Source organism: Globicephala melas, chromosome 9 (assembly GCF_963455315.2).
Source record: "Globicephala melas chromosome 9, mGloMel1.2, whole genome shotgun sequence".
NCBI lineage: Eukaryota > Metazoa > Chordata > Mammalia > Artiodactyla > Delphinidae > Globicephala > Globicephala melas.
In genome coordinates, this window is record NC_083322.1 from 35,585,901 (window position 1) to 35,600,990 (window position 15,090).

Here is a 15,090-nt window from a genome sequence, read left to right on the forward strand (position 1 = left end):
CACAGTCTAATGAAGAAAACTTACATATATAGACCATTTCCTACCAAAAGCACAATAGTAAATATAAAAAATATATGTACATGTAAAACACATACCTTTTGTAGTAAATGTAATAATAAATGTGCTTGTTATAGGAAGTGGTATGCCATCTATGTTTTACATAATCTCCTAAACATCCATTTCTTTCTTTGATTCAGAAAAACCATCCTGCCTTTTGTATAGAATCCTGATTTGTCTACCACATGCATTCCTATTCAGGTCTAATCACTGCTCTTCAGGAAAAATAAAATTTTAAAAGACCAGCAAAATAGAAATTTAAAAGACCAGCAAAAAAAAAAAAAAAATCCAGGAGATGGATGCACTGATGTATGCAAACAGACTAAAGTGATTAGAATTCTTGGGCTTAAAAATACAAAGTTTTAACAAATATATTAAGTACTATGAATAATTCATTTACCAAATTCCTAAGTCATCAGTGGTAATCACATGAACTGAAAATAAGAGCTAAGTTTTCTATAGTGTGGAGTTAAAAAAATCATCACAATAAGCAGCACAGACTGAGATTTTTCTGTGTTTTTTAACAATCTGTGTATGTTTTCATTGCTGTGTAACAAATACCACAAACTTGGTAGCTTAAAATAATACTCATTTATTGTTCCTATATCTGTGGGTTAGAAGTCCAGGAGCAGCTTGGCTGGGCTTGCTGTTCAGGGACTCACACTCAAGGTATTGGCCAGGCTGTGATTTTTATCAGGCTCTGGAGAAGAATCTGCTTCAATACTCATTCAGGTTCTTGGCAAATGCACTTCCTTGCAGTTGTAAGACTAAGGTTCCTGTCTTCTTGCTATCTGTAGTCTAAAAGTCACTCGCAGCTTCCAGATACCACCCACCATTCCCTGTCATATAGCCCCCTCCATCCTCAAAGCCAGCAACAGAAAACCTTCCTTGCCTCAAATCCCTCTCACACTTCCAATTTCTTTCCAAGAAGAGTCCAGTCCCTTTTAAGGGCTCATGTGATTACATCCACTAATTATAATCTCCCAATCCTACGAACATTTTAAGAATTGAGACTTTACTTCTGCAAAATCCCTTCACAGTGGAACCTAGATTCATGTCTAATTGAATAACTGGGAGAAGGTGTGTGTACACCAGAGTACAGACAATCTTAGAGGTTATCTTAGAATTCTGCCTACCACAAAATCCTAATGCACTAGGCTCATAAAGTGCCTGTGTTAAAGGCAGAACTAGAGCTGGATAAAACATCAGTCTGATCCAAAATGAGAACCGTTTTAAGTTCTAAAATTTCTAAATTTAGTAACTTCACATTTTTCTCATTCGCTTAGTCAGTTTCACCAATAATTGATCTCTTTTCCTTTTGTTATCTTTCTCTCTCCAGGTTTATTTAGTAATCAAAATCAATTGACCAAAATAAATGTGTGATGTCCTCAAGAAGTTCACTGTTGAAGAGAAGCAGCAGAACATAATGGAAGAAAGATATACAAAGAAATGTACAGAAAACCCAGTATCAAATGTCATGCACTGAACAGAGCAATTTCTTCACTGGCTATAGAACTAAGGAGCACTGTCTTGAGGCAGCTCTGCCTATGATAAGAGGTCAGCCTTTGGGGATGACAAACCTGCATCCTTTTGTGCTTATTTCACACTTACCTCACTCACTAACTGTGTGACCTAGGGAAGCTCTTCTGACTTCCTTGAGTCCCAGACTCCTCATCTATAAAAGGGAGGTAGATAGTTTCTAACCCCCAGGTTTTTGTGAGATTTAAATGAAATAATGTACATAAGGCACTTTGGAGAGTATTTTTACCAGGTACCTTTACACATAATAGATATCAATAAATATATACTATTATTTTTATCATCATTTGCATAAATTATGGAAAGCTTCATGGAGAGCATGTTTTCTCTGTACAACCACAAAACTTTGTGTGCAGGGGTCTATGTCATGGCTCTTACCCCTCTTATTTGTTATAATTTTCCTTACTCTTGTCTGTCCTTCCTTATACACTGGCTTCTAAAACACAGAATCTGTGCATTTCCTCTTTCTGTCACCAGCTTGAATATGTGCTTAGTAAATAAATATATACATTTTGGACAAACGGATTAGGATAAGAACTGATACGTTCTTATCAGTATTTGGAAAAACAGAAATAATTAACCTTGGCAGAAGAAAAGAAAGGGCAGCTGTGGTAAACGGTAAGGAAGATACATCCAGAGATTAGAGGGAAGTTTCAGAGAGAAGTTTTAGGTACCACGTTTTGACAAAATTATAGAGTAATATTAGAGAAATACCCAAATGCTGATTTTCTTAAATCTAATTATTTTGACATTTCAAAAAGGAAAACAGTTCAATACTTCAAATAGGTTATGATATGCATATTTCCTATTTCTACCTGTGTCAGATGAATTTGTCCCCTTTACTATAAAGCAATATCAAAGGTAAATCAAGAGTTCAATTCTTTAGTCTCTTCAATCTCATTACTTTTAAATCTTCAATAAAAACTAAAATATTCAGCACAGTTTGACCCATCAGAAAACCCATTCTTTTTACCTAACTTCAAATTGGTCAGTCAAAAAATAAATTGAGTAGTTTGCCAATGGTTTAACATTTGCTTTGCTATATCATATGTATAAAACTATGACCCCCAAATTACCAATGACATTTTTCACAGAATTAGAACAAAAAATTTTACAATTTGTATGGAAACACAAAAGACCCCGAATAGCCAAAGCAATCTTGAGAAAGAAAAATGGAACTGGAGGAATCAGGCTCCCAGACTTCAGACCATACTACAAAGTTACAGTAATCTATACAGTATGGTACTGGCACAAAAACAGAAATATAGCTCAATGGAACAGGATAGAAAGCCCAAAGATAAACCCATGCACCTATGGTCACCTAATCTATGACAAAGGAGGCAAGAATATACAATGGAGAAAAGACAGTCTCTTCAATAAGTGGTGCTGGGAAAACTGGACAGCTACATGTAAAAGAATGAAATTAGAACACTCTCTAAAACCATGCATAAAAATAAACTCAAAATGGATCAAAGACCTAAATGTAAGGCCGGACGCTATAAAACTCTTAGAGGAAAACGTAGGCAGAACACTCTTTGACATAAATCGCAGCAAGGTCTTTTTTGATCTACCACCTAGATTAATGAAAATTAAAACAAAAATAAACAAATGGGATCTAATTAAACTTAAAAGCTTTTGCACAGCAAAGGAAACCATAAACCAAACAAAAATACAACCCTCAGAATGAGAGAAAATATTTGCAAATGAAGCAATTAACTAGGGACTAATCTCCAAAATATACAAACAGCTCATGCAGCTCAATATCAAAAAAACCAAAGAACCCAATCAAAAAATGGGGGGAAGATCTAAATAGACATTTCTCCAAAGAAGATATACAGATGGCCAACAAACACATGAAAAGATGCTCAACATCACTAATTATTAGAGAAATGCAAATCAAAACTACAATGAGGTATCACCTCACACAGGTCAGAATGGCCATCATCAAAAAATCTACAAACAATAAATGCTGGAGAGGGTGTGGAGAAAAGGGAACTCTCTTGCACTGCTGGTGGGAATGTGAATTGGTACAGCCACTATGGAAAACAGTATGGAGGTTCCTTAAGAACCTAAAAATAGAACTACCATATGACCCAACAATCCCACTCCTGGGCATATACCCTGAGAAAAACCATAATTCAAAAAGATACAAGCACCCCAATGTTCACTGCAGTACTACTTACAATAGCCAGGACATGGAAGCAACCTAAATGTCCATCGACAGAGGAATCGATAAAGAAGATGTGGTACGTATATACAATGGAATATTACTCAGCCATAAAAAGGAATGAAATAGTGCCATTTGCAGAGATGTGGATAGACCTAGAGACCATCATACAGAGTGAAGTGAGTCAGAAAGAGAAAAACAAATATCATATAATACCACTTATATGTGGAATCTAGAAAAATGGTACAGATGAACTTATTTGCAAAGCCAAAATAGAGATACAGATGTAGAGAACAAATTTATAGATACCAAGGGGGGAAGTGGGGGATGGGATGAATTGGGAAATTGGGATTGACATATACACTAATATGTATAAAATAGATAACTAATGAGAACCTACTGTATAGCACAGGGAACTCTGCTCAGTGCTCTGCGGTGACCTAAATGGGAAGGAAATCTAAAAAAGAGAGGATATATGTATACATATAACTCATTCACTTTGCTCTACAGCAGAAACTAACACAACATTGTAAAGCAACAATACTCCAATAAAAATTAATTTAAAAAACCAACCATGACCTATCTTGACACATTTTGCCTTGAGTTTAATAGAAGTCAAACAAATTATTTTATGAGTTAATTTTTTTTTTTTTTTTTTTGCGGTACGCGGGCCTCTCACTGTTGTGGCCTCTCCCATTGCGGAGCACAGGCTCTGGACGCACAGGTTCGGTGGCCATGGCTCACGGGCCCAGCCGCTCCGCGGCATGTGGGATCCTCCTGGACCAGGGCACGAACCCAGGTCCCCTGCATCGGCAGGCGGACTCTCAACCACTGCGCCACCAGGGAAGCCCCTATGAGTTAATTTTTAACATTTGCCCTGCAGGAAAATTTTCACATGCCATGGTAAGGCCTAAATCAAAAATTTGCTGCCAAATTTTAAACTCTTGAAAGTAGCTTGATAGAATCTAGGTCACACAGTATCATTTCGTTCCACATCTTCCCTTATAATTCAATGTCCACAGCACAAACTTCAAAAAGGACACTTAATCTAGAATAGGCCATTTTCTGCAAAGCAAAGCAAAAATGAAGTGTGAGCGATTTTTATGCATAAGTACAGATATTCAAAACCAGTACTGTAGTTGACCCAATTATTTTAAATATTAAGAGAAGAAGCTTGATGCTACCAATCTATTTTCTAAGAGACTTCATAAGAAATAACATGGACCTTAGGGGCAGATACTCCTAACACCACTGTGACAGGGGCCAGTTTGCTCCAATTTTATCTGTAAAATGGGTGTCCTGCCATTCAACTTTTCTCACACTACCTATTCTCCCTGAAAATATTCATCAATTCCTGTATATTATCTACATGTTGACATTGTCGGATCCATAGCTAATGTCAACAAAATTTCTATGCACTTCAGACTCCTATATCCCACTTCCTACTAGTCCTGAACCTTTTGATATCCTAGACACCTCAAAATCAGCATATCCAAGACTGAACTCTTTATCTTCCCCAATATCTCTATGTCTTTATCTCCCTCCTCCCCAATATTTCTATATCTCTAAAAGAATACCTCTTTTCCCTAAGTCAGTGAATAGGATTACTATCCACTCCATTACTCAAACCAGCAACCTGGGTATCATCTGTGAGGGTCCACTCTGGCTACCATCATAGTCTACGTGAAGAGCAGTCTCTCCAGCTGCACAATACACATTGTTGCCTTCCAGTCCCATATCTACTCACACTGTCTCATTGGTTGTACTCACAAGGTAGCTTCCATTTTTCTTGCATCCCACTATCACTCCTCTAAGATTAGTTCCCTCCATTTCTTTGCCTGTATCACAATAAATCCTAATTGGCTACTCACCCTCCTCTCTTACGCCCAACTAGTTCTTTCACCCACTGAAGTTAGTTTGAGCTTTCTAAAATATAAGTATAATTATGTTCTCTTCTTAATGATATTCTCTTTTAATGATTCCCTATTTCCATGAAGATACAGTTTGAAATCTGTCAAGACTTACTCCATATATATATGTATATGTATGTATGTATATGTCATATATATGTCAATAAGTGAACTGATAAATATGAATCCAAAAAGTGAAACAAAAATAGTAAATGTATTATAATGACAAATATATACTAGCTTCATATAAGAGAATTGGATTCTCTTGGACAACTAAGTTTTCCAAAGTTGGCAGGAATAAATTAACTAATAAATGAATCAATAAGTAAGACGTACTGAGTTCAGCACTAACTGTTGCTGCACACCTGATGATCATCAAAGGCAATGAGGGTGCAGAAAGATCTTTCTCTCCTACAAATAGACTTTCTTAGTTTAAAATGTTTTTCTCTGTTATTATGTCCTATAAAATGAAATGTTTGTTACATGAATAAATGTATTTAAAAATTTATTTTTCATCTTTAACTACAAATCATATATATTTATATAATTATAAATTTCCAGAGGGTAACAGAAAATCTTTAACTGGCCCTGTGCAATCATGAAAATTATGACAAATATAGTAGGAACATTAATATGGAAAATATATTTACTGCATTTAAAACTGCTCCCTAGAAACACTGACAATAACAAACAATGTTGTCTGAGTTCTAAGTTCTAAAGGAAGAGAATAAAATCTTTTAAAAAAAAGTTTTGAAAGCTGGGGATAAATATTGGATTAGTCTTGGTCCCATTGTGATAATCAAAATGGCTCTTTCTATTTATTCCTAATACTTATATTAAAAACTCAGATATTTTCATAAAGGAAACAATTGGTTGAATAGGAATCAGACCTGGAGGCAACAGGAAGGCCTCCTAAAATAATCTAAAAGAACATGATTTTATGCATGTTTAGCAGCAGCTATTCTCATTTCTAGTATATGATTTTAAAAGCACCTTTGCAGTTTTTCCCCTATATGATACTTGTTAGGTAATCATTTACTTATGTTAATATGTTCAGAAGATAACACAAGTTAACAATTAACTTTCAAGGATCAAAAAAAGTAGACAACTAAGAAATATTGTCTTTTCTTCTCACTCTCAAAAAAACAGAGTAGATCACCCCACCATCACTATACAAAATTAACACGTTAACAATTCTTCTCCAACACAGGATATCCTGTATCTAAACAAGTGACTTGAACATTTTTATCTTAAAGAGTCAAAATGACATGGCTTTAGAAACTAAAATTAGTTTAGAAACTAATTTAAACATATGTAATCTTTACAAAGATGTAGAGAATTTTTCACTAGGCCCAATTTTTTGTTCAGTGAAAATAATTAATTTTGCTTTCAGAGAGGCAGTATCTTTGGGGGAGTTAGACAACTGTGTGTTTTAATCATAGCCCCATTACCCTCTCATTTGTTCTGCAGGCAGACACTTAAAGTCTGACCTTGGCAGAGCGTAGGCCTAGAGGTCCTTGGCAAAGGGATGCTGGTATTTACTTCTTCTGGATATTGATGGTTAGAGAAGCAAGAGAAAGTCTGAATATTGATTCTGAAGGACCTTTAGAGGGCAAATTCAGCAATCAGAGAAAAGTCAATGAATCAGAGAACCAGCCAAAATGTTAGAATACCACTGGGAAGGGTCACAGAAAAACTTCTGAACTTCATCTATGTCACCACAGGCATAGAGAAAATTGTGGAAGGCTGTTATTAAGGGTGAAGGGTGCAGAGGATGAAGAAAAGAGCTGATACCAAAAGTTCATGACCCACTAGAAGAACGCATACAATGATTCTGCTTAGGTTGCTGGCTTAATGAACAGCATAGGATATGAGGTCACAATGAAGAGAAACAAATGGGGCAATAGAAAGACATGAGTTTAATTTCAGTTACATAAAGTCTGTGTGTCCTCTAAGACATGCAGGTAAATTCCCAGGGGACAGTAATATTTTAGGGACAGTAGGAGGAATAAGAAATACTGAAAAAGTTGCCAGAAGTAAAACAGGCAAACTAGATCTCAGCAGAGAAACCATGTAAAAAGTTTTTCACTAATATGTGGAATCTAAAAATGCTAAACTCATAGAAATAGAGAGTAGAGTTAGGGGCTGGGGGGTCGGGGAATTGGGGAGATGATATTAAAGGATACAAATTTGCAACTAGAAGGTGAGTAAGTTCTGGAGATCTAAGGCACAGCATAGTGATGATAGTTAACAATACTGCATTACATACTTCAAAGTCACTGAGAGCCTAGATGTTAAATGTTCTCACCAAAAAAATAAAGAAATAATAATTACGTGATATAATAGAGATGTTAGCTAACACTCTGGTGGTAATCATACTGCAATATATAAATGTATCAAATCAACACATTGTAAACCTTAAACTTACACAATGTTATATACCAATTATATCTCAATTAAAAACAAAAAAGTTTGTTCAATGCAGCAGAGAGAATTGGTAGATTTCAGATTATACGAGACCATCTAATTTGATGTAAGCTGATCTCTGGTAACTTTTAAGAGCAGTGACAGGAGAGTGATTGGGGGGCAATCAATCAAACTGTGGTAAGAAGCAAATGAGAAGTGAGAAAATAGAGGGAAAGGGTGTAGAAGGTCCATTAAAGTGGTTGGCAGGTGAGAAAAGAAAGGAGTTGCCTTGGTACCTTGAGGTATAGACAAAACTAGAAATACATTACTGAAGTTTGCCAAAAAGTCTTTAGCACCTTTTGAAGCTGAAAAATAAAAAAAGGAAAAACAGAAATTTAAGGTGCAAGAATATGATGAGAAAGTCTCAGAGAAATATAGAGATTGGTAGCAAGAATCCTATAGGTGAGGTCAAAACAGAATAGGAATAGGAGGGTGAGTTCCTGCCCTCAAAGACAAGATACAAAAATATAACTGTGGAGAGGGTGAAGATGGCGGAAGAGTAAGACGCGGAGATTACCTTCCGCCCCACAGATACATCAGAAATACATCTACACGTGGAACAACTCCTACAGAACACCTACTGAACGCTGGCAGAAGACCTCAGACGTCGCAAAAGGCAACAAACTCCCCACGTACCTGGGTAGGGCAAAAGAAAAAAGAATAAACAGAGACAAAAGAATAGGGATGGGACCTGCACCAGTGGGAGGGAGCTGTGAAGGACGAAAGGTTTCCACACACTAGGAAGCCCCTTCGGGGGCGGAGACTGCGGGTGGCGGAGGGGGACAGCTTCAGTGCCACGAAACAAAGCACAGCAACAGGGGTGTGGAGGGCAAAGCGGAGAGATTCCCGCACAGAGGATCAGTGCCGACTGGCACTCACTAGCCCGAGAGGCTTGTCTGCTCACCCGCCAGGGCGGGCGGAGCTGGGACCTGAGGCTCCGGCTTCGGCCGGAGCGCAGGGAGAGGACTGGTGGTGTGAACACAGCCTGAAGGGATTAGTGCACCACGGCTAGCCGGGAGGGAGTCTGGGAAAAAGTCTGGACTTGCCAAAGAGGCAAGAGACTTTTTCTTCCCTCTTTGTTTCCTGGTGCGCGAGGAGAGGGGATTAAGAGCGCTGCTTAAAGGAGCTCCAGAGATGGGAGCGAGCCGCGGCTAACAGAGCGGACCCCACGGACGGGCATGAGACGCTAAGGCTGCTGCTGCCGCGACCAAGAAGCCTGTGTGCAAGCACAGGTCACTCTCCACACCTCCCGTCCGGGGAGGGACAACTTCCCCGGGAGAACGCACGGCGCACCTCAGGCTGGTTCAACATCATGCCGTCCTCTGCCGCTGCAGGCTCACCCCGCACTCCGTAGCCCTCCCTCCCCCTGGCCTGATTGAGCCGGAGACCCCAAACCAGCGGCTCCTGTAACCCCGTCCTGTCTGAGCGAACAACAGACGCCCTCCGGCGACCTACACGCAGAGGCGGGGCCAAATCCAAAGCTGAGCCCCTGGAAGCTGTGAGAACAAAGAAGAGAAAGGGAAATCTCTCCCAGCAGCCTCAGGAGCAGCGGATTAAACCTCCACAATCAACTTGACGTACCCTGCATCTGTAGAACGAATCATCCCAAATTCAGGAGGTGGACTTTGAGAGCACGATTTATTTTTTTTTCCCCTTTTCCTCTTTTTGTGTGTATGTGTATGCTTCTGTGTGAGATTTTGTCTGTATAGCTTTGCTTTCACCATTTGTCCTAGGGATCTATCAGTCTAGTTTTTTTTTTTTCCTTTTTTTTAAAAATTTCTTTCTTACTAATTACTTTTTAATTTTAATAACTTTATTTTATTTTACCTTACTTTATTTTATTCTCTATTTTCTGCTTTCTTTCTTTCTCTCTTTCTTTCTTCTTTCTTTCTTTCTTCTTTTTCTCCCTTTTATACTGAGCCATGTGGATAAAGGCTCTTGGTGCTGCAGCCAGCAGTCAGTGCTGTGCCTCTGAGGTGGGAGAGCCAACTTCAGGACACTGGCCAACAAGAGACCTCCCAGCTCCACGTAATATCAAACAGCGAAAATCTCCCAGAGATCTCCATCTCAACACCAACATCCAGCTTCACTCAATGACCAGCAAGCTACAGTGCTGGACACCCTATGCCAAACAACTAGCAAGACAGGAACACAACCCCACCCATTAGAACACAGGCTGCCTAAACTCATACTAAATTCCCAAACACCCCAAAACACACCACAAGACGTGGACCTGCCCACCAAAAAGACAAGATCCTGCCTCATCCACCAGAACACAGGCACTAGTCCCATCCACCAGGAAATCTACACAACCCACTGAACCAACTTTAGCCACTGGGGACAGACACTAAAAACAACAAGATCTACGAACCTGCAGGCTGCAAAAAGGAGACCCCAAACACAGTAAGATAAGCTAAATGAGAAGACAGAAAAACACACAGCAGATGAAGGAGCAAGATAAAAACCCACCAGGCCTAACAAATGAAGAGGAAATAGGCAGTCTACCTGAAAAAGAATTCAGAATAATGATAGTAAGGATGATCCAAAATCTTGGAAATAGAATAGAGAAAATGCAAGAAACATTTAACAAGGACCTAGAAGAACTAAAGATGAAACAAACAACGATGAACAACACAATAAATGAAACTAAAAATACCCTAGAGGAATCAATAGCAGAATAACCGAGGCAGAAGAATGGGTAATGACCTGGAAGATAAAATAGTGGAAATAACTACTGCAGAGCAGAATAAAGAAAAAAGAATGAAAAGAACTGAGGACAGTCTCAGAGACCTCTGGGACAACATTAAACGTACCAACATTCGAATTATAGGGGTTCCAGAAGAAGAAAAGGAAAAGAAAGGGACTGAGAAAATATTTGAAGAGATTATAGTTGAAAACTTCCCTAATATGGGAAAAGAAACAGTTAATCAAGTCCAGGAAGCACAGAGAGTCCCATACAGGATAAATCCAAGGAGAAATATGCCAAGACACATATTAATCAAACTGTCAAAAATTAAATACAAAGAAAACATATTAAAAGCAGCAAGGGAAAAACAACAAATAACACCCAAGGGAATCCCCATAAGGTTAACAGCTGATCTTTCAGCAGAAACTCTGCAAGCAAGAAGGAATTGGCAGGGCATATTTAAAGTGATGAAGGAGAAAAACCTACAACCAAGATTACTCTACCCAGCAAGGATCTCATTCAGATTTGATGGAGAAATTAAAACCATTACAGACAAGCAAAAGCTGAGAGTTCAGCACCACCAAACCAGCTTTACTATGCTAAAGGATCTTCTCTAGGCAAGAATCATAAGAGAAGGAAAAGACCTATAATAACAAACCCAAAACAACTAAGAAAATGGGAATAGGAACATACATATTGATAATTCCCTTAAATGTAAATGGATTAAATGCTCCCACCAAAAGACACAGACTGGCTGAATGGACACAAAAACAAGACCCATATATATGCTGTCTACAGGAGACCCACTTCAGACCTAGAGACACATACACTGAAAGTGAGGGGATGGAAAAAGATACTCCATGCAAATGGAAACCAAAAGAAAGTTGGAGTAGCAATTCTCATATGAGACAAAACAGACTTTAAAATAAAGACTATTAGAGGAGACAAAGAAGGACACTACATAATGATCAAGGGATCGATCCAAGAAGATATAACAATTGTAAATATTTATGCACCCAACATAGGAGCACCTCAATACATAAGGCAAATACTAACAGCCATAAAAGGGGAAACTGACAGTAACACATTCATAGTAGGGGACTTTAACACCCCACTTTCACCAATGGACAAATCATCCAAAATGAGAATAAATAAGGAAACACGAGCTTTAAATGATACATTAAAGAAGATGGACTTAATTGATATTTATAGGACATTCCATCCAGAAACAACAGAATACACATTTTTCTCAAGTGCTCATGGAACATTCTCCAGGATAGATCATATATTGGGTCACAAATCAAGCCTTGGTAAATTTAAGATAACTGAAATTGTATGAAGTATCCTTTCCAACCACAATGCTATGAGACTAGATATCAATTACAGGAAAAGATCTGTAAAAAATACAAACAGATGGAGGCTAAACAATACACTACTTAATAATGAAGTGATCACTGAAGAAATCAAAGAGCAAATCAAAAAATACCTAGAAACAAATGACAGTGGAGACACGATGACCAAAAACCTACAGGATGCAGAAAAAGCAGTTCTAAGAGGAAAGTTTACAGCAATACAATCCTACCTTAAGAAACAGGAAACATCTCGAATAAACAACCTAACATTGCACCTAAAGCAATTAGAGAAGAACAAAAAAACCCCAAATTTAGCAGAAGGAAAGAAATCATAAAAATCAGATTAGAAATAAATGAAAAAGAAATGAAGGAAACGATAGCAAAGATCAATAAAACTAAAAGCTCATTCTTTGAGAAGATAAACAAAATTGATAAACCATTAGCCAGACTCATCAAGAAAAAAAGGGAGAAGACTCAAATCAATAGAATTAGAAATGAAAAAGGAGAAGTAACAACTGACACTGCAGAAATACAAAAGATCATGAGAGATTACTACAAGCAACTCTATGCCAATAAAATGGACAACCTGGAAGAAATGGACAAATTCTTAGAAATGCACAACCTGCCAAGACTGAATCATGAAGAAATAGAAAATATGAAAAGACCAATCACAACCAATGAAATTGAAACTGTGATTAAAAATCTTCCAACAGACAAAAGCCCAGGACCAGATGGCTTCACAGGCAACTTGTATCAAACATTTAGAGAAGAGCTAACACCTATCCTTCTCAAACTCTTCCAAAATATAGCAGAGAGAGGAACACTCCCAAACTCATTCTAGGAGGCCACCATCACCCTGATACCAAAACCAGACAAGGATGTCACAAAAAAAGAAAACTACAGGCCAACATCACTGATGAACATAGACACAAAAATCCTCAACAAAATACTAGCAAACAGAATCCAACAGTACATTAAAAGGACCATACACCATGATCAAGTGGGGTTTATTCCAGGAATGCAAGGATTCTTCAGTATACACAAATCAATCAATGTGATACACCATATTAACAAACTGAAGGAGAAAAACCATATGGTCATCTCAATAGATGCAGAGAAAGCTTTCGACAAAATTCAACACCCATTTTTGATAAAAACCCTGCAGAAAGTAGGCACAGAGGGAACTTTCCTCAACATAATGAAGGCCATATATGACAAACCCACAACAAACGTCCTCCTCAATGGTGGAAAACTGAAAGCATTTCCACTAAGATCAGGAACAAGACAAGGTTGCCCACTCTCACCACTCTTATTCAACATAGCTTTGGAAGTTTTAGCCACAGCAATCAGAGAAGAAAAGGAATCCAAATCGGAAAAGAAGAAGTAAAGCTGTCACTGTTTCAGATGACGTGATACTATACATAGAGAATCCTACAGATGCTACCAGAAAACTACTAGAGCTAATCAACGAATTTGGTAAAGTAGCAGGATACAAAATTAATGCACAGAAATCTCTGGCATTCCACACACTAATGATGAAAAATCTGAAAGTGAAATCAAGAAAACACTCCCATTTACCATTGCAACAAAAAGAATAAAATATCTAGGAATAAACCTACCCAAGGAGACAAAAGAGCTGTATGCAGAAAATTATAAGACACTGATGAAAGAAATTAAAGATGATACAAAGAAGGAGAGATATACCATGTTCTTGGATTGGAAGAATCAACATTGTGAAAATGACTCTACTACCCAAAGCAATCTATAGATTCAATGCAATCCCTATCGAACTACCACTGGCATTTTTCACAGAACTAGAACAAAAAATTTCACAATTTGTATGGAAACACAAAAGACCCCGAATAGCCAAAGCAATCTTGAGAACGAAAAACGGAGCTGGATGTGTCAGGCTCCCTGACTTCAGACTATACTACAAAGCTACAGTAATCAAGACAGTATGGTACTGGCAAAAAAACAGAAAGATAGATCTATGGAACAGGATAGAAAGCCCAGAGATAAACCCACGCACATATGGTCACCTTATCTTTGATAAAGGAGGCAGGAATGTACAGGGGAGAAGGAACAGCCTCTTCAGTAAGTGATGCTGGGAAAACTGGACAGGTACATGTAAAAGTATGAGATTATATCACTCCCTAACACCATACACAAAAATAAGCTCAAAATGGATTAAAGACCTAAATGTAAGGCCAGAAACTATCAAACTCTTAGAGGAAAACATACGCAGAACACTCTATGACATAAATCACAGCAAGATCCTTTTTGATCCACCTCCCAGAGAAATGGAAATAAAAACAAAAATAAACAAATGGGACCTAATGAAACTTCAAAGCTTTTGTCCAGCAAAGGAAACCATAAACAAAACCAAAAGACAACCCTCAGAATGGGAGAAAATATTTGCAAATGAAGCAACTGACAAAGGATTAATCTGCAGAATTTACAAGCAGCTCATGCAGCTCAATAAGCAAAAAACAAACAACCCAATCCACAAATGGGCAGAAGACCTAAATACACATTTCTCCAAAGAAGATATACAGACTGCCAACAAACACATGAAAGAATGCTCAACATCATTAATCATTAGAGAAGTGCAAATCAAAACTTCAACGAGATATCATCTCACAGCAGTCAGAATGGCCATCATCAAAAAATCTAGAAACAACAAATTCTGGAGAGGGTGTGGAGAAAAGGGAACTCTCTTGCACTGCTGGTGGGAATGTGAATTGGTACAGCCACTATGGAGAACAGTATGGAGGTTCCTTAAAAAACTACAAATAGAACTACCCTATGACCCAGCAATCCCACTACTGGGCATATACCCTGAGAAAACCATAATTCATAAAGTGTCATGTACCAAAATGTTCATTGCAGCTCTATTTACAACAGCCCGGAGAT